Here is a 20,999-nt window from a genome sequence, read left to right on the forward strand (position 1 = left end):
CTTGTTAGGCCAGATCTGGATTGAAAATACACTTCCAGAACCATTTAGCTATGTTTGGCTCCCACTGTCATTGCACACCAGGTACTTCAAAGAAATGCTGCATGGGCAAGGACGCCTTCCACTACCCCAGGTTGCTCAAAGCCCTGTCCAACCTAGCCTTGAACACTTCCAAAAATGGGACATCCACAATTTTTTCTCTGGGCAACCTCACCACCCTCAGAGTGAAGAATTTCTTCCTTACATCTAATCTAAATATATACCGCCTTTGAGTTGGAAGCCATTAGCCCTTGTCGTATTGCTACATGTCCCTGTAGAAAGTCCCCTTCAAGTACTGGACAGCTGCTATAAGGTCTCCCTGGAGCCTTCTCTTCTCCAGGCTGAACAACCCCAACTCTCTCAGCCTGCCTTCATCAGAGAGGTGCTCCAGGCCTCGGATCATTTTTGTGGCCCTTCTCCGGACTAACGGGTCCACATCCGTCTTCTGCTGGGGGCCCCAGAGCTGAAGGCAGTACTCCAGGTGTGGTCTTACGAGAGCAGAGGAGCAGGATCACCTCCCTTGACCTGCCGGTCATGCTTCTTTTGATGCAGCACAGGATATACAGCTGGCTTTCTGGGCTGTAGGCACACATCATTGGTCTCGTCAAGCAACACCCCAAGTCCTCCTCAGGGGTGCTCTCAATGCATTTTCTGTCCAGCCTATATTGATACCAGGGGTTGCCCTGACCCATGTGCAGGCCCTTGCATTTGGCCTTGTTGAACTTCATGAGGTCTGCATGGGCCCAGCTCTTAAGACTGTCAAAGTGCCTCTGGATGGCATTCCTCCCCTCCAGTGTGTTGACCGTAACACACAGCTTGGTGTTGTCGGCAAACTTGCTGAGGGTGCGCTCAATCCCACTGTCCATGTTGCTGACAAAGACGCCGGCGTCCTGGTGTTTTTGCCTGGCTTCCTCTTTGCTGGGATGCATTGCTCCTGTGCTTGGAGGAGGTGAATATTAGCCAGCTTTCTTGGGCCCCTCTTCCTTCCAGGGCTTTGTCCCATGGTACTCAATGAAGCAGATCGGTGAGGAGGCCAAAGTCTGCTCTCCTGAAGGCCAGGGTAGCGAGCTTGCTGTGCACCCCCTGCGGTGCCTCAAGGATCTTGAGCTCCTCCATTTTGCGGTCACTGCAAGTGCAGCCGTGACTGCCCTTGAGCTTCACATTCCTTACTGGCCCTTCCTTTGTGGTGAGAACAAGGTCTGGCATAGCACCTGTCGTTGCTGGCTCCTCTGTCACTTGGAGAAGGAAGTTATCATCAAGGCATTCCAGGAACCTCCCGGATTGCTTATGCCCTGCTGTGTTGTCCTTCCAACAGACATTGGCGTGGTTGAAGTTCCCCATGAGGACCGGGGCTTGTGGAGGTGAGGCTGCTCCTATGTGTCTGTAGAGGGCCTCATCAGCTTGGTGTTCCTGGATGGGCCTGTGCGTAGCAGACCCCCAGTCTAATGTCACCTGTCCCTGCCCTCCCTTTCACCCTGACCCGTAAGCCCTTGGTTGGCTCCGCATCCATCCCCAGGCAGATGGTCGTTGACATAGATGCTGATGCTCCCTCCTTGTCTCCCCTGCCTGTCCTTCTTAAAGAGCCTGTATCCTTCCATTCCAGCACTCCAGTCATAGGAGCCATTCCACCACGTCTCCTTGATGACAATACTGTCATAGTCCTGCAGGCGTGCAGATGTCTCTAACTCCTTACAGTCTTTTGAAGAGCCAGCCGATGGGTTTACTGGTGCCTGTTACTACTATGCACCACCCCCACCCACCAAAAAAACCCAACCCAAACCAAAAACCCATCCCTCATTCTTCCTTTTTTATACATGGTCCAAGGGCCACAACATTAATGAGAAAGACCATGTTCCTCCTGCCACACTCTCATCCACTGGTTGTAAGTAACATCATCAGTCAGAGATATTTCATTGTAGAATAGTGACAGGGGCAGAGTGGCTCGGGTATTTCACCAGTTACACTGAAAACCACTTCACTTCCTGCACTTCTTGTGTACTAGTGCTCACTGGTGCTTGGGGTGGAATTACTTTAGAACAGAGACAGAATCACGTGTAATGTTTCTCATAAATTTCAAGCAAATAGTTATTTATTTTTAAAATACAGTAACCCCTTCTTAGGTAAGCTGAACAGTGAATTAACTTATATTGATGTGCTGGGCAACTTTCTGCTGGATGTGTTAAATTTTGTGTTTCTAAATATATAAATATAAAGGGTTTATAGTTGGTATCTCAAGAGCCTGTATAACTTAGCATATTCTGTACCGGATCCTCCCTAACAAACAAATCAGATGCATAACGTTAAGTTTCCTGAATACCCTCACTTCCTCAAGTGTTGCGTGAGATTTTATGGATATTTAGTTATTTGACTTTTCTCTATTTGTTAAGCTAGTAAAGCATGCTTCTTTGCAGTGAACACTGTTTACAAAATTGCTGGAGGATGTTATTTTCCTCTTCAGAATAGTTAAGAAAAGAAAAAGTTCTAAGTGGAGTATATGTTACTGTTTTAGAAGAACATTCGCCTATTATATCTGCATCTATTTTGAGATCAATAAGTACAAAAGTTTTCATAAAAGCATCCACAAAGCTTGTGTATTTTGCAATGTAAGATGCTAACCAATTTGAATGTTCTGTTAAAACATTATGATATACAAAATTGCAGGAGGCTTGAACTGAATATTATCTTTTCAACACTAATCGGGGGGAAATGGATTAATTTGTTATACAGCAATCTTTATTAGCTGAATTCCTAAATAATGGCATATTTAATCAGAGCTAGTTTGATAGATAGTCATATGGTTTTTATTAGGGTGGGGTTTTTTTGTGAAATAAAACCAGTTATATCTGACAAAAGGAACTCACGTAGTTTTTCATATGATCTCTTAATTCCGAGTTACATGTTTGTGCATGTTTATCGCTGTGGCTTTGTTTCTTGCCATGGGTAGCTACAATCTGTAGTTAACAGAAATCTTTCCATCAATTTGCATTTTCCTACCATGTCTTTTCAAAACACCTAAACCTAGTACTGTAACTATGGATGATGATGTAGGGACTGCAGGAGTTAGACGAGTCACCGTAGAGGTTTGCAACTTCTTTTAATTTGCTAATCCATGCATGGAACAACATTTCCAGCATTACCCAGAGATTAAGCCCTAGGGCCAAGGGCAGGGCCTCAATTTTAGTTTGCTAGTGATAGGCATACCGTGGTTAGAACTAGGTCTCTGCTGTGGACAATACCAAGCCTTTTCAATTTAAATTTCAATAACAGTAGCAAAATATTATAAAATGGAGAACATTAATTAAAAAAAAAACAACAAACAAAACAAAAAAAACCCTCCTGTCTTTGCATTCAGTCACTCCCCTGAATAAAGTATATGCTGTAATATTAGAGACCAAAAAGTTGTTCTATTTTTCAAAAATGGAAATAAATATGAATACAGTATGTTAATTTTATGCAACATATTTATTTCTGAGGGTGTGATTATTAACGAGCAAAGAACAAAAAAGATAATGATTTTTGTGTAGATCATTGCATTAACGTTTAGCAATGTAGTAAGTACTGCACTTCAGTACAAATTTTTTAATAGATTTTTGTTTACTCTGATGATTAACTGGTAATTTGTTCACATTAAGTTGGCTGTTTTTAATGTAGTTCACAGGAATGGTAATCGCTTTACTTGTTGATAGTAACTTTATGAGAGTGGAAAGATTTTTTTGGAGCCGTAGCTTCAAAATGTGACAATATTTTATTTAATTGACACTAGTTTATAATAATATATCACAAAACCTCTTAAAATTAGAGAAAACATGTCTGGTAGCATTCAGATTTTTATTAATTACTTTCTATTTTAAATATATATTTTCAAATATATATATTTGAAATATATATTATATATAATATATATATTGAAATATATATTTCAAAATGTATATGCACACATATTTTTCTGAATTCAGAACTTTCAGAAGGAACTCTTCACTTGCATTAATTTCTATGAGCTGGAAGCAGTACATCACTCAGTCAGAGTAAATAAAAAAAAAAGCCATCTGTAATCACTGCCTTTAGTATTTATTGGAATAACATATGTTATGTGGTCATCTATTACTGCTGTATGTATTATGAATGTAATTGTGCAGTTAATTTCTCTCCTGTTAAATTCCCTTCAATGCAAATTTTCAAGAGGGTAGCAAAAATATTATAATGCACTTAAACAAAAGGAAGCTTTAGTAGTATCTGCTTAACTAATAGGAAAGGCAAATCGAAGATCAGATTAATGAGTCTCGGAAATCTTGAATATTTCCTATGCTGCATCCCAGGACAGGAGAACCAAAGGAGGAACGTATTTTCTGCCATACTAAAGTGATGCGTCTCTTTAAGAAGGCAGCCCTAGTCCTGCGTGTTACATATACCTGTGACTCCCGTTACCTTTGCTGTGAGTATTGTACATAGAAAGTTTGCAGAATCTGCCAGAATGTAGACTTTGTATTAGGGTTACATAGGCATAACTCCTGGAGCTAGGTAGAGGAGGTAGCTATGGGATACTATTTCTCTCCTTTGTGGAGTTTTCCCTTTCATATAGGTGCTTCTGTTATACTCATTCCCCTCCTAAGAGTGTATTTGGTTTCTTTCTGTGCTTTGAGTTTGGGAACAATGACTGCAGATTTCCTTGTGGACATCATTTAACTTTTTGTGGATTGTTGTCCTTATTAGGTAGTGAACTGGTAGAGGCTCATGACAAATGGTACCATGGCTCCAAACTACATAGCATCGCTGCTTAGCCATTAGTACATTGAGGAATGGCAGTTCAGAAAGGGTGTCCTGGAAGCTGTAAATCTCAATCCTTTCTCTACTCAGATTATTTCTTAGAGAATATAGTTCCCTATAATGTTATAAGATAAATCATATAAAATCACTGTGCAGTCACGATTTTCATTAAGCGTAGTGCAAAAGGATGTTTTTCATCATCTTTTTCAATAATCGGTCATATTTTTCATTGCAAATATAATCCAATCTTTAACAGGCCTCTGATTCTGTGGCAAGTGTTATCTTAGGTCATAGAAATATAAGGTAATGAGATACTGCATTTGTTTCTTAGTTCTTGGCATCAATATACATGCTATTGCATGCTGCAGTTATCATCTCTATATCTGTTTTTAAGAAGCCTAGAGTAAATACTTCAAGTTCAGAAAAACCTCAGTGTTTACAGACATTAGCTTTTCCCTATGCCTGTCTCTGTATTTTGGGAATACAATAGTATTAAACAGTGAAGCAACTCTAAAGCGTTCAAAGGAAGATTTATTTAAATAGCTTCTCCTCATGCGAACTGAAGAGTTCAACACTGGTTTGTTGCATTAGTTGGGTGTTAAAACCCCTCTGACCACTTCATAATGATTATGAAGTCATATCTATAATAAATAAATTTTTAGGTCAGACTCAGCTGTGACCATAATAAAACTTGTTTCCTTGCCTTTTAATGTTTGAAAGGTAGTAGTGCAGCATGTGTGTGGTCTGAGTTTTTTGCAGACGTGATCTGCATTTAATCTGGGAAAATTAATTCCCTAAGCTGCTGGCAGGCAGCATGTACTTGTTAATTATTCAGGTGGATGACAAATGCAGAGCAGAGGTTCTCGCAAAGACAAAGTTTGTATGATGCATGTTTAGTAACTGATAGGCTTGACATTCTGTGGTGTCTTATTCAGTGCTAATCCTAATAAGCTGCCTGATGAGATGAACGCCTATCCTCCTGTCCTTTAGAGAGAGAGAAAACAGAGGTTTGAAAGAACTTCATTATAGCAATAAATCCCATACTTTCCGTTACTTCTGGTGAAAAGAGATCTTGTTCAGATGAATAATACACACAGAAAAAAGTTGGAATAGTCGTGTAATACAGAGTATTGAAATTAATAGAAAACAGTATTATAAATGCCTCCACTGTAAAAGTAGGTGCTGTTTAACTTTATCTGTAAGCCAAGTTTATGCAGTTTAATGCCCTTCAAATTCTTTGGTTTTGATCTACAAGTGATATAATCCTATGGATGTATCATTTCGCCAACACTTGCAAGTTGCTGGGTAAGTTACTTGAAACACTGTATTTACCGTAGTTGTTGTGTTCCTTATCTCCATTTTTTTTTTTTTTGGTAGTGAAGTGCTATTCTGTGAGTATTCTGTCAATCTTGTACTGGACAATGGGGAGGGCCAAAGTTACCCATGGACACTGGAAGCATTAACCAAGAGGCTACCAGTGCAAGTGGGTCTTGGATTTTGCCAAATGCTTCTATTCTCAGTTGATTTCTCAGGCTTCTTTCACTCTTTCTGTATTTTTATTACAGTAGGAAGAACAATAAGAGATTTAACTCCCCCACTGCAGTTCAGAGCCTCAGCACCAATCCTGAGTGACATTTCTTATGTTATTCTAGGGCATAATGACCAAAGGTGCATCTTTTGTCTGTTCACTGCTCTCTTCCATATGACAAGCTTTTCTTGTGGCTAACTGAAAGAATAAAACGTGGGCTTTTTGAACTGGAATTTTTTCTATAAACTAAAGGTACAAGAAATTAAGTTTCAAGCACTAACTTATGTACAAAAAGCAAACTTCGTACTACATTGCACTTTTTTTTCCCTAAATTTGGGGTAGATGGATGTTGATGGAGGATTCATGTATTTTATACTTCTGTGAAACTTATTTCTGTCTGTCTCTTCAACTGCATTTAAACATATCCTCTAGCTCAAATGAATGTGATGCGGAGAGAGAAGAGTCATTAGATTTATGTCAAGGTGGCAGTGCTTTAGCTTCTCTCACAATCCTCCTCTGGCGGGGGAGGGGGGCACGGGAAGAAGGGGGACAGCATAATATGGTATTGTAGGTCCAGGTTCTGGTACATTGGCAGAGGCCTCTTATAAAAAACAAAGTTGTCCTTGCTTTCCAGACTTTCCTGAAGTATGGTGGATACTTAATAGCCATTAGAGAACAACATTTAAATATTTTGAAAGGAATACTTTGTGGCTCATGAAGGTTAAAGAATTACAGTAACATAATGCACTTGTTTATCTTTACAAAACACGTTGTGCATTGAATCCTAGCTCTGAGCAATCCTCCTGTCGTGAGGTGAAGGAAAATGTTAACTTAATTTACAAGCTAGCAGAGTCCTGGGCCTCTCCAGATTAGGGGCTTTTAATCAAATGAAATTGTAGCTAATAATTGAAACTAGTTTTCTGATGCTAACTGTGAAATTCCACTGAAATCACCAAACTCATTTCCACAAGGTTTTAAGAGCTGGTTAAAATTCGAGTGTAGCGGGAAAGGGCTTTCGTTTGTTCCACCAATTTATGTATGCTCTTTTCTTTTTCTCTTGCACAAATTGTTGGGCATGGTGATTTCAGTTTCGAGACCACCAAACTCACTTCTGGTAAGATTTAAAGTTTGGCTGAAATCAGAGCATATAGGGATAAGGCTTTCGTTTGTTCCACTAATTTACATATTCTCTTTGCCTTTTTCTTGTGCAAATTGTTGGGCATGGTGATTTCATTGCTAAGACTTAATTTTACCTAGCAGAAAAATGCATTATGTACTGTGTAAGTAATTGGTGTCTACAGAGTAATTTCATAAGGTACTTGATGCATAATAGCATGTACTGAGCTATTCATAACAAAGTTATTTTAGACAGTTTAGCCTCTATGGCTAAGCTCATATTCCAAAGGATAGCCCATCTTCTTTGTGTCATTATCTCTTTCTTTTATATTCACAAATGAAAACAACATTTTGTGTATTTCAATTAGAAATAAATAGAAGAAATTGTAAGGAAAATAATAAATTGTAGTGTGCATTTTAGTGAGTACGTGCAGAAACTGTGACTTGTTCTTTGAACAAAAAAGCAAAACCCTGGTCACAATTCATTAATATAAAGAACCCTACTATACTCAAGCAAACCTTGAAAATATTGTATGTTAGCAAAACCTCATTAAACTGTCATATACACAGTTCGATAAACTTTACAAAATATAATATTTTAAGAATGCCCCATTAAACTGTCATGTACTTTTCCTACATTTCCTTTGCTATTATTGCTTGATTACCAAGATATTTGTATGCTAATTGAAGTTTTTCTTTTCCTTCTAATCGGCCTTCTTCCCTCAGTCATTTAGGGCAGAATCTCAGATATGCAAGAGAAGCAAAGATTTATCTTGGTTTCTCTGAGGAAACTGCTCTTATCATTGAGCTTTCAGAAGAGAATTTGCACTGCCTCTAAACAACATATGCATCAGACCAACTATTTCTAGAGACACGTGAATCTTACCCACAGGAAGTGTTTTTTCCCTCCAATAGATGTACAAATCTGTGACTTTATCCTGTTTGCATCTTGATATCAGGATCAGATGCAGGGCCAGTGGAATGCCCCATGCCCTGTCGTTCCCTCACTTTTTATGTTTGCACTTACAGCTTCTTATCAAGTAAGTTTCTAGCAGCATTTTTGAGGTGTGTTCTAACATCTTAAGCTGCTCTTGTGCAAAGTATAGTTTCTTTTGCAGGGTAGTCTGGGTAGGAGCATACCTGGTCACTTTTCCTTGATAGGAGAAGAGTGAAACAGAACTGAATTGCTGCTTAGACTCCTTGTTCCTTGGCCTGGAACAAAAATAGTTTGAAGAAAGCAGCGTCACTTTATCCCCAAATGAAAAGAGAGCCCCATGTAAAGGAACACTTTATCCATTGCTCCACCAGCCCTGTCTTTGGTTACAAAGCTGAGACACTTCTCTACCTTTTCTTCTTTTCAAGCAGTGGCTCTTGCCAAAGCTCGAGTGTGAAACTGGTGCCTACAGACAGGTAGTTTTAGAAGTGAGGTGAGATTTGGGGGACAGCTATCCCAAAGAGGCATACATTAACAGATTTATGATATGAATGCATATTTCCCTCTCACCTTCCTAAAATACAGCTGTGGTGGTAATCTTCAGTGCCTTGTTCCCCTGCTCCTCTCAGCAGAGTGTGAAAGATTAGAACTGGGAAGAATGGACCATAAATGTGACTTGGACTTGGACTTGTGGGGCACACAGCTGTATGCAAAAAACAAACAAACAAAAAAAAACCAACAAAAAACCAAACAAAAAAACCCCAACCAAAACCACAACACCAAAAACCAAACCCTCCCCCCCAACCAGAATACCCAAAAATAAACCCCAACCCTAAAACCGAAATCCAAACAAACCTGACCACACACTTTTGCCTAGCTGTGTATCTCTCTGCCAATAGGTTTACATCTCTCCCCAGACTGCTTGAAAGAGAACTACAGAAAACAGTCTTTTTCTTGCACACAGGTAATGGTGAAAACACCCATCTGTTGTCACAAACTGTTGCTGTTGGTTATCATGACTTAATGACTGAGTTTTCTTTTCCAGTTACCACTGCAGAATCCTAATGCCCAGGTCATCTCTCCTAGCTGTTGTGGCAGCTTAAGGAGTGGTTGGAAAGGAATCCTGGTAAGAAATCAGCAGATGATAAAGAGCTTCTTAACCATTTTCTAATTTTACTTGTGCTAAACCTTCACTCAGTTTATGAAGCCAGAAATTCCTCATCATGTAACTCCAGCCTCTGTCACTACTGCAGTTAACCATGTCTATTCTACCAGGGACCAGCATTTTTTTTTATTACTGAGAGAGGCCTTTACTCAACAGAATTGCCTTTTCACTCTGCTGGTCATTATCACCTTCCCACTGTAGGTAATTGGGAATACAGCCACCTTGCACCTCTTATGAGGGCCCTGAAAGCAATAAGGTAACAACAAAACCCAAAGACTGATTATGATTCTAACAGCCTCTCCTTGTTTTTCAAAAACTTCTTGCCAGCAATGGCTCCTGTCAGGCTACACACTTCTTGAGTTTTCTCATGGGAAAAGTGGAAGGAATCAAGATTCAAATCCATTTCAAGCAAGGAAAGCAGGCTCTGAAATCAGATACTCAGTTGGATCAATTCTGAACTATTGCAGTCAGATACTGAAAATATTTGAATGGTAAGTTCAAATCCCGTAGAAAAAAATAAAAATAACAGGGTGCATTGAAATAGTTCATGAAGTAAGGGAAAGTAAGTCTCTGTATGTATGGGATGGAATTAGTAAGGCGTGCATCAAATCTGTTTGGGTATGTCAGCCATTCTTCTTGGGGTCGCAGAGGAGAGAAGGATTTCAGTACAGAAGCATGTAAGAGTATCAGCAACTTTGAGTCATTGAGACTGCCAGATGTTTTCTAAAATGGCTACTTTATTCATATGGAAAGGAATTTCAAGAATAACTCCTGGTTTCTGCTACCCTGTATGGCCATGTATGAAATTAAGATCCAAACAGCTCAACCTAACCCTACTGTGAAGGGACTGGAGGTGGCAGAGCAAGGCTCTGCTTGTGGCTTCCAAATAAGCTTGTAAAAAAGGCTTGTCTTTTTATATATCACTTAATATCTTCAGATAATTTTTAAATTTTGTAGGGGGATCAGATCCTCTTTCTTTTGCTGACTTTGGCCACAGGCATTCTTTAATACTCCTATGGTGTGTCTCTTGGGATTATGATAGTAATAGTGGCTTTGGGGAACAAGGAGATGCTTTTATCTCATCCTAGCTAATCTTTTTGATAAGGGTTCTATACAAATGGGAAGTCTAAACAAATACAGAACAAGAGAGTGTTGTGGGTTCGCATAGAGTCATATGGTGTTAAAATAACCCAATAATAATAGAGGAGTTATGTATGATATCACCTTGAGGAAGTTCTTGCCTAAGATGACTGTTAGCATTGTTTGGGAAGACCATGAGGATAAACATATAGTGTCAGAGAAACAAACAAAAAACCCCATGATTCATTTTTTGGGGCCCGTTTTGAGGAAGTCTTATTCTACATTCATTTATGTTCAAGGTGTCATGCAATAGCTACCCAGTAATTCTAGCTTGTCCTTCCATACAGTGCCCAGTCTCATTTATGATCTAGGTATAAGTGCATATTATGTGATTCTGCTCCACATGTAACAAATGAAGTGAATCAGGGCTGTTCTTTCATTGTGTGTGTCAGCTTTTTTTCATGCTGAAGACTTTCTTCCTCTCATCAGATTAATGTCTAGATGACAGGCAGAAGGGTTAAGGCTGTGATTCACTATTATCTCTGAGATTTGGTCTTGTCGCTAAGAGACCTGTGTTGGCTATGCCAAGCAAATGTGTGAGAGTTCTTTCACAGTAACTGGCAAGAGTAGGATTGGTCCCACTCAGGAAGTTCTCCTGAATCAATCAAAGTGAGTTTCCTATCCCAGTGTAACCAGGAGGAGGAAAAAACCCACAAAGATTCTCAGGGCTTAAGTTTGCTTCACGTAATGGCTGCAGTGCTTATAGGTATCTCATTCATTTGAAATAAATTTGGGCAGGGAAGAAGGAGCATAAGATCTTTCTCCCAAAAATCCTCCTTACTGATATGTAATCTTTAGTATTTACCAGGCCATAATTCTAATGTCATAGATTTCTGGCCATAACATGACCTTTGATTTTCCTAAATCTTTTGTCATATTCACATACATGCTCCCAAACCCTGCCAGTTGGTCCAGTTGTGATTGCTGCTTCCACCAAAAAGAAGCCTCCTTGTCCCTAGTGTTAAAACTCTTGTCATCTCTTTCCTTACTTGTATTATCTTTTTTATTCCTGACCTACACGCAGATAAAGTCAGTCAATTTCTAATGTGGCTGTATGGATTCTCTATTACAGCCCAGGATACCATTTGCCTGCTTTGCTGCAAGGGCATATTGCTGGCCTATGTTCAACTTAGTGCCCACCAGGACCCCTAGGTCCTTTTCTGCCAAGCTGCTTTCCAGCTGGGTGACTCCCAGTATAATATTACCGCAGAACTTTGCGCTTCTTGTTGAACTTAATGAGGTTCCTGTCAGCCCATTTCTCCAGCCTGTCATGGTCCCTCTGGATGGCAGCATGACCCTCTAGTGCATCAGCCACTCCTCCCAGTTTTGGGGAGCGTCATCGGCACACTTGTTCAGGGTACGCTCTGCCCCGTTACCCAGATCATTAATCGATGTTAAATGTCTTAAGTTCCTTGCCTCTTGCACTGACCATATATCCTTTCCCTTTGAGTCTCTTTCTCTCTAATCTAATTTTAAAATGAATCAAGTTCAAACTTTTCATCTCTATCTTTAAGGAATCAACTCAGTTCTTCATCCCCGTACCTATATGCTCTCCTAGCAGTGCTGCCTTCCCTCCTGCCGCTAGTGCAAGCTGAGAACGCTTCCTTGTCTCCTCACACAAACACCTCTTGCATGAGGAATTCAGTTCAATGAGTAAGTGCCAAAAAGAGCTGGCACACAGCTGGGATACAGTGATTTACTGACATCTCAGAAAATTGTTGCTGTCGTGGGTAATAGACTGGTGGTGTTTATAACAGTCAAACATGCCTGATAGGGTTTCCATAATAACTGGAAACAGTGTGATTAACCTTACCCGAGAAATTACGCTGTAGTGAGCAAAGTCTCCTGTCTCTGAGCTGGCTTGTGCTAGAGGCGACCACCACAGACAGCATTCTTCTTGAAGCAATCTGAAAAACTCACCTCTTGAAACTTACCTTCTGGGTTCTTTTTTGGTACCAACAGACGTTAAGTAAGTTTATCCATAAAACATTGTGACTGTTTAGGCAGTCCAAGAATTGCATGAGTTAATGTGTGTAACTAATATCAGTCCGTTTGCTGTATTTATCTTCTGTTCTTTGCCCTTTGGACTCATGGTCAGCTACATTTGGGTGTAGGTATTCATCTTTCAGTACTATTATCCCAGAGTTGTGTGTGCATGATGATAGAAACAGTAACGACTGTTCTTGCTGAAGTACACACTGCAGTGATGTAATAAACTTCCTTGCTTTGGGGCAGGAGAGTGTGTTGGAAGTGAGACCACTTCTGTCGGGGTAGTATTAATGCCATTGAGTTGAACATAAGTATCAGGGATTTCTGTGGGGTGGAGTTTTGTTGATGGGGGGTTTTTTTTAGTCTTTGGGGGTGGGGGGAAGGAGTTCAAACCACCTTAGTTCTTTTGGGGAGAATTGTCAAAGTACAGAGTGAAGGCAAGCATGAAAATAAACCTATCAGTGCTGCTAAATTCTGATGGCTGCTATTGTTCTGAGTTTAACAGGGAACTGAGCCTTCCCTTGACTTGTATCTTTTTGATTTGTGATTGTGTTTTCTAAAGGATGCCACTTCACACACAGTTTATTTCTGCATGTCAAAAAAATTATAATTAAAATTCTGAATGCTCACAAATGCAAGAATTTTCACCACAAACTTGAACATTTAATGGTATTGGGGAGGAGTGAGTGTACAGGGTGTTATTTTTTGGTGGGTATTATATACAGAAGCTCTTTGCCTTCAGAAGAAACTTCAAAGGCAGCCACGGACAAAAGTGACTGAGTAAAGGAAAGGTTTTTTTTTCCACAGCAATACTATAAAAGCAGGGTGAAAGTGGAGATGAGATAAGTTTGGGATTTCTTTTTTGTAAATGAAGGGTATTCATGGCTTTTATGTAATAGTCTCATGGCAGGGAGAGTTGGGCAGCCCTGGGTGGTAGGGCAAAGCAGCAGGCAGTACAGAAGGATGCAGGACTTGACAGAACACTGACAGTGCCATGTTTGTGTTATGGCAGTATGAGTTTAGCACACAAAAGAAAAATGGTGGCATAAAAGCAGGCTATGAGAGACTATATTTTCCTTTTTGTGATAAACTAAGGATATCTTCAAGTTTCGCAAAACAGAAAGTGAGAGGCACATAGATGAGGGCACATAGCAGCTGCTAAGAGCAGCATGGAGTGGAAATGCTAAAGAAAGAACTGGTAGTAAAGTAATGGGATCTTGAAAACCTGAGAGACAAATTATATTTGAACAGTACTCAGTGCTGAATATGAGATCCAGTCTGAATTGTTTTAAGGTTATGAAATGCTTCAAGGGTAAGAAACTTTTCCTGGAAATAACCATTTCTATAGTAAACAGTGTTTGCTTACAACAAGACCTGTTTTTGTCAGCTGTTGTAACACCAGTTAGGACAGTGACGTTTAAACCACAACTAGATAGTTCCAACAAAAAATATCCAGAATGAATAGTAAAAAGCAGTTGTTCTTTGCACATCAGGAAAAGGAAACCTCAATGTAGAGAAATACCTCTTTGTCCATTGACTTACATTTAGATACGCTGTATTATGAAGTGCTCAAAATCAAAGTTTCAAGGCTGAACTTTGATCAGAAGGAGGAGTCTTCTGGGAGCCTGCAGTGATGTGTTCCCTCTCCCAGCTGGCCATGAATGAGACCTGTAGGTCCCACCCTGCGGACCAGACACCACCATGTTCTTGAGCCAGCCAGTTGCCTGGAAGGCGATAGGATGTTAAACATCCTAATACTTAGATTCTCTGCTAAACAGCCTATCTTTTGGTTCTCTTACAGTAACTCTTGTGCCACCCTGCAGGCAGTTCCTCTGAAGGATGTATTTAATCTTGTGTCGGTCTGAAAAGCGCCTTCATTTTGCTTCTAGAATGCGACCAAAGCAAAGTGCTTTCAGGTGGCATCCAAACACGGCTTAACTCCAAGTGCTCTCATAAGACTTGGAAGTTTCTCATCTGCCCAGCCATGTTTTAGTGTGCGTACTTCCAATTTTACCACAATGGTATATTTTCCAGCTGGTGTTCAAAAATGTTTGCTTCACCTTTTATAGAATGTATTTGCTCTGTCAAACAAATGTGTTTGATTTTTCTCTTGTCACTTATGCTGGAATATATGTTCAGCAAATGGATGGAGAGGAGAATGCACCAAATTTTTTTTCATCCACTTTTTCTTGTCTCTATCTTTTTAACAGAGTTCTCTAGCAGCAAAAAAATGCATTCTGTGACATAAGGAAGTAATATGTTACACTGCTTCTTTGTGTTTTTCTTTTTTGTCTGGGTTTTTCTGGTGTGTGGGGGGGGTCGGTTTTGTGGGTTTTGAGGTTTTTTGGAGTATGTGTGTTGGTTTGGGTCTGTAGTTTGTTTTTGGGTTTGTTTGTTTTTTGTTTTTTTTTTTTAAAAAAAACACCCACCTTTTATTTCATGTTAGCTATCTTTACCATTTCTGGGCAGGATGCATTGGTTTGGGTGTTAGATTGACTGCTCTTGGTCTGAACACACACAAATTGTTCAGTAAACTGGAAGCTTGAAAATATAAACTTGATATCAGTAAATGTTCTACTCGTTAAACTTGCAAGTCGTTGTGTGTGTGAAGAATATAGAATATTAATAATGGAGTACATTGTGAGGAACCTGTTCCTTTTAATTGCATGTGGATTTATAATCATAGTGTCTATATTCGACTATGCAAAACAGTGGAGATATTTGTATATTTTGTGGTCAAAGTTCTTTTCCCTCAGGAAGAAACAAACAAGCAAACAACAGACACCACCTCAGTAAACGTTTCAAGCAGATCTAGCAGAATAAAGTACTGCTACTGTTTTTTTCCTAGTACTGAAAATTGAATAGGCATACTAATTTGCGATTGTTTTTGCAAGTCATAGTTAAGACATTTTGCTAAGACACTGGCTAAATTTCACTTACTACAGCTTGTATTATATGACTCTGTTTATAAGTGCTGTCCAATATATGTAGCGAGGCAACTTTCATCACCAAATTCAGAACACTAAATAATATTAGGTTTCAGATTTCTATCAAGGAAAACAGGGTGAGCTCACAAAAAAATTTCTCCACATAATACGTAAAGTCTGAATGAGTTGGCAAATCATAGATCTGAGTATAACCTCTTTTTATTCTGAAAAAAAACAAAACAAAAAAAACCCACCAAACAAAGAAACAAAAACCACCAACTTTTCTTGCATAACTGAAAGACTTCTGTAAAGTTAAAAGATTGTCTTTGGTCAGCCATAAAAATAAGAAGTGACTATATTGTTTCCCAGCCACATCATATTTGTGCTAATTTCAAGTCCAAGTCATCAAGGAGTTCAAAAGAGTGACATACTTAATTTCATTTTGACTTGAACAACAATTACAAGGGCAATCTTTTGGTTCTTTTCCAAAACTATACTACAATGCAGCAAAACAGGGCGGCTGTTTTTACAGTTTGGGGAATGCTAGATAGTAACTAGGTACATTACCAGACTTGGCGAGAGCTAATTTTCATTAGCTTTCAGTTATTAGACAAGTTGTAAGTTGCTACCATTGACAAAATGCCAATAATGCAGTCATATATCAGGCATTCTTTGTTTAGGGGAATGTCGATCAGAACCCACTCTGGAAATTACAAAGTGGATGAGAGAGGTTGCTTTTGGATATAATTTGATAAAAATATAACATAGTAATAAGTATTGATTACCTAATCTAATTTTTATTCATTAAAACCTTTTAAAAGTATTTTATTAAAGGGTCAGATTGTTCTTTTGTGTAGAAATCCTTGATCAGGGGCAAGAACCTTCCTAAAACATCCTTCAGTAACTTTACAGTTTGTTTGTACCAGGAACCATTCAAATTGTTCCACACCCTTTTTTCACCTTATCCACCCAAGGCTTGCTTCTCCTTGGCAGAGGTTTGTAGCATTCATTCTGCTTCTTGAATGACTGATTCGTTCTCAAATTCCCTAGCAGAAAACCCTGTAGAAGGCCAGGTTGGCAGGGTGTCACTGGCTCTACAGTATCCTGGCTATTACTCGCTCAATCAGCATTTGTTAGTTCACCAAGCCATTTAGGTAAAGAGGAAAATCTGTGTGTACTGAGTTGCTCTGCAGGAAATACCCACGGATGTGACCATTAACAGAAATAGGTTTAATTAGTTGCTAGAAAATATAGTGTGGCTAGTTGTCTTTCACAGAAGTTTAGTCACCTGAAGTTTAGGCAAATATAAATATTAGAAGGGAAAAATATCTAGCACTTTCCCTGTTTTCAATGATGTGCTGCCTTTTTTTTTTTAATCCTTTGGCTCACAGTTTAGGAAACTTTTTGTCTTTAAGTGGACTTTGGCCACAAAAACAGTTAAGCCTCTGATTTATTAAATCTTAACCCGTCTTCTAATTGGCTTACTAATGCATTGACTAGAGAAGAGCAGCTGCATGATTATGGTTAAAAAGGCAAAAAAAAAAAAAAATTGAAATCAGGCATATAATTGCATTTTATTTGTTATTTGATACTATGACCTCTAGAGGTCCAGTCATTTTAAAAGGCCACCGCTTTGCTTCTTGCTCAGCAAATCCTTCCTGTAGAACGAAGTGTTTTGGGCCGCCACTCCCAGATGCGGCTCCTGGCACACCAGACCCTAGCACGGTCGCAGAACTGCAAAACTTGCCCTAATCGTCATCTTCAAGTGCTACGTCTGCATTTGGTAGCTTCTCCCTCATTCTGTTCACTCATGTTTTGAAATTATGAAAGTTTTAAACCAGCATGTCAGTAACTTCAGTTCTTTTTGGGGGGTTGATGTGGGGTTGGATATTTTTTGTGGGTGAGACAAAACTATTTAATCTAGATCTTTTAGTTACTTAAAATGTTTAATCTATTTTCCCTTCGTTAGTGTTTATTTGAATAACCCACAGTCAGTATGCTTCAGATACTTTGCACTTGCTTGATGTCTTAGAACGAAAAAATTGCTTTACATGTTATATGCAAATCAAGTATTCTTATCTCTCTGAAAGAGTTAAATTCATCCTGCAAACTGATTGCTTTCCAAAGGCCTGCATATCTCTAAAATCCTGCTTAAGCCTTCAAATGTAAGTACGTTTTTAGTAAAGCACAGGCACAAACTGTGTACTAGACCTCTGAATGTGATGATTTTAACCTAGACATATACAGGCTTGACGCTATCTTCATTGAAGCCAGAGGCTGAAATTTTTATTAGCTCTGTCGTTCAGATTGAATCCCTAAATGATTCTTTGCAGGCACGTAGAATAATTAGAAATGTTTCTGAGCTCAAATTGCAGGGCACTGTTGATGTTGGTGCCACGTGCATGACTCAGTGCAGTTCACTGAGCTTGCACTTAAGCTAGATTTTAAACTGATGTATCGGAGCTGCCTGTGTAACAGTGAAGTCAGGGAAACTCAGGGCTGGCCAGAGGAAGGAGGTAAATTAGTCAATGTGTATCAAGACAAACTCTTTCTGTTTCATTCTGTTTACTGCTGTGAGCAAAATATTTCTCCCAATTAATTCTCCTAGCTAGTAACACCAACCCATCAGAAGCGGCTGGGTGGAAAGAAAGTTTTCAGCTAGGCTTGTTTCCTTTCTAATTAGGTCTAGTTTGGCTTTGCTGATCATTCACACCAATACGAGAGCTAAGTAAGTAGTCACAGTAAAGACCAAAATAGAAATCCAAGTGTTAATCCTCTGCAGCTATAACTAAACCTTAGCTTCCAGGTGAATGGCGTATGTTTTTGTCCCAGTAGGGAGCGTTGAAGGTGTGGTCCCCTTTCTGGTATTTATTAATGGGAGTCATAGGGGTCAGGCAGAGCATGGTCACTGAATGCCATGGTGTTCTTCAAAGCTTCAAGTGAGATGCATGTTTGATAGGAAGTAAACTACATAGTTTCTCTGAAAAGTTCGAGTTTTTTCAAGCCCTTGATTTATCTTTCTCTCTGTGTTTTCCAGTAGTAGGTCATGGGGCATAATTGGCTATTGCTTCCCTTGTGAGCTTCACAGGCAGTTGTGCTGACAGCTCTTGAGTTGCCTCTGGGTCTGTCATACAGTAAAGCTGCTGATGGGCTTTCTGTGTTGCTTACCAAGCTACTGTGGATTTAACCGTGCCTCCTCCTGAGCTGTGATGTATGATTGAATTCCCTTATTTAAGTGAAGCACACCAAGATCTTGCGACTTCTGTATTTGTATCACATCAGTGGATACGAGAGCAAAGATATTGCTATACTTAGTGCCATTGCTTTACTTCCAGCATTTCATAACAGTAGGGATTTAACAGAAAGAAGTGATTGGAATTATTAGTGAGCAGGCAAACGGGAAGCTTAACTCTAAAATTTTTAATGTTACTAGTAAGAATAGTAAAACACTATAACTAAAGATGTCTAAAAAGCAAGATAGTAAGAAGTTGATTACTTGGGAAGAAGAAGAAAAAAAAAGGTGGGGAAGAAATACTGTTGTTGAATTTCTTTATGCAGAAGAGCGTTGAGTTAAACGGAAGGAAAAAGGAGTTAAGTGCTTTGCAAATGCAACTGGGTTTCTGGCACTAGAAAGTTCTTAAGACAATTTTGTAAGATTCAGGAGTATAGGAGTCTTGAAAAATCAGAGCTTTGAAATAGTTATTAACATATTTACTGTCCTGGGATGGTAACATTCTAATCTATTTACTTAAAAACAGATTCCAACTGTATCAAATCTGCAACAAAGCCATTGAAACCAGGAAATGTAGCCTCTGACTATTTGTTTTTTTTAAGGAGACAGTACGTTAAAAAAAAGCTTTGACAAATCACTATAAAAATGTATCTAAAATTACAAGTAGAAATAGAATGTTGTTCTTGAATGGTTTGCTTATATTGAAACTATATTATTTTATTTGAAGTATGTGTAACAGAGCATTAGATTTGAAAACTCTGTGTTGAATATTATTTCTGACAGCCTTTTTTAGGGTCACTAAAATTCCAATAATTCAGTACAGAATTGAAGTTGATTCCAGAGAAAAATTTAATATAGTCTGCTTGCCTGCCAGCTTCAACATAGTTCTGGAGCACTGAAATGATTTGACACATTGAAATATAAAGTGCATTTGTCATATCTATTGGTGGAGTATTTTATGTGATCACATCTAACAAAACTCAAGTCAGAGTAAAACTTAATGTTAGTCTTCTATTTTTACCCCCTTCTAAAAGAATAAAAAAATCATTAGGGAATATAAACTCTTATCAGTACTAAAAATAGAAAGTCTTATCTGGTAAGGTCATATTGATCCTCAGCTAATTTCTGTGTATATTGTTTGTTCTAGTTTGCTTGTTATATAATACAGATATTGTTACATGGCAGCGATGCGCAAGCATTATATCTCTTAATTTATAAAATTTTCTGTATCCTCTTTCTCTGTCCTTGTACAACCTATTCTGCATTTTACATGAAAATACTTCATGAATGTCCTGAAGAGAAATTAACTTGTGCTGATCACTGCAATAGAAATTAATGAAAATCAGTATCTTTTTTTTTTCTCTTTATTAAAACATTAGATTTACTGATTACCTGCTCAAACAAGAGCAAAGAGTAAAAAGCAATGGGAATGTATGCTATCTTAATACTTACCAAAACATCTTCATGTTAGCACAAGGCTTGATTTAACCGCTGTGGACTTTGGATCAAGCTCATGGTTCACAGGGAGCTGAAGCAAGATGGTTAGGCTAAGGTAGGGATGTAAAGGAACAACTCTGAAGCAGATTAGCCCTAATAGTAAGACAGCAGAAAGCCCACATTAATGGCTTGCCCATATATTTTATGCATGGAGGCTTTAGAAAGAAAACACAAAGGTGTTGTGTAAGTGTGGGTGCCCAATTTCATGACACTGTAGCTGCCCAATGCGAAACAAGGACTTAGTGATTAGATTGGATTTACAAACTACCTGAAAAGCATGTATGGTGTGTTCTCGCACACTATAGTTCATGTTGTAAGGCAAGCTCTGCTGCCTCTTTAAAATGTCACAGGGCTTTCCCAGGGAGGCGAGCAAAGCAAGTAAGTTTCTTTCCTGAGGATCATGCCCAAGGATAGACTTGATCGTGAAATACAGTTTGGTTTTTTTGTTTTTTTTTTTTTTAACTTAATGTCCAGAGGAAAAAATGACAAGGAAAATACTATAAACATCCTTTACTTTCACACATACTCCGGTTCTTTGATAAGTTGGTGGCATTATTTGCAGTAAGTTTGCCTACTGCTTGCTAGGTGATTATATTTCTTCTACTAGCTATTTCAGTGGTCTTCAGCCTTCTGAGTATAATATTCCAACTTACAGCATTCTCAAGCAATGC

The 20,999-nt window shown here is 38.9% G+C and overlaps 1 protein-coding gene and 1 long non-coding RNA gene across 3 annotated transcripts in view; one reads left to right on the forward strand and one right to left on the reverse strand.

Annotated features, from left to right (window-relative positions):
- Positions 1-20,999, forward strand: part of NPAS3 (neuronal PAS domain protein 3) — a 628,153-nt gene that overhangs the window by 105,491 nt on the left and 501,663 nt on the right. The window lies entirely within an intron of this gene.
- LOC142062293 (uncharacterized) lies at positions 8,467-20,364 on the reverse strand. The gene is made up of 3 exons (XR_012662414.1): positions 20,284-20,364; positions 8,949-9,501; positions 8,467-8,656 (listed from the first exon to the last, which is right to left on the reverse strand). It is a non-coding gene; the product is annotated as an uncharacterized LOC142062293 (long non-coding RNA).

The sequence above is a fragment of the Phalacrocorax aristotelis genome, chromosome 9 (genome assembly GCF_949628215.1).
Source record: "Phalacrocorax aristotelis chromosome 9, bGulAri2.1, whole genome shotgun sequence".
NCBI classification, from domain to species: Eukaryota; Metazoa; Chordata; class Aves; order Suliformes; family Phalacrocoracidae; genus Phalacrocorax; species Phalacrocorax aristotelis.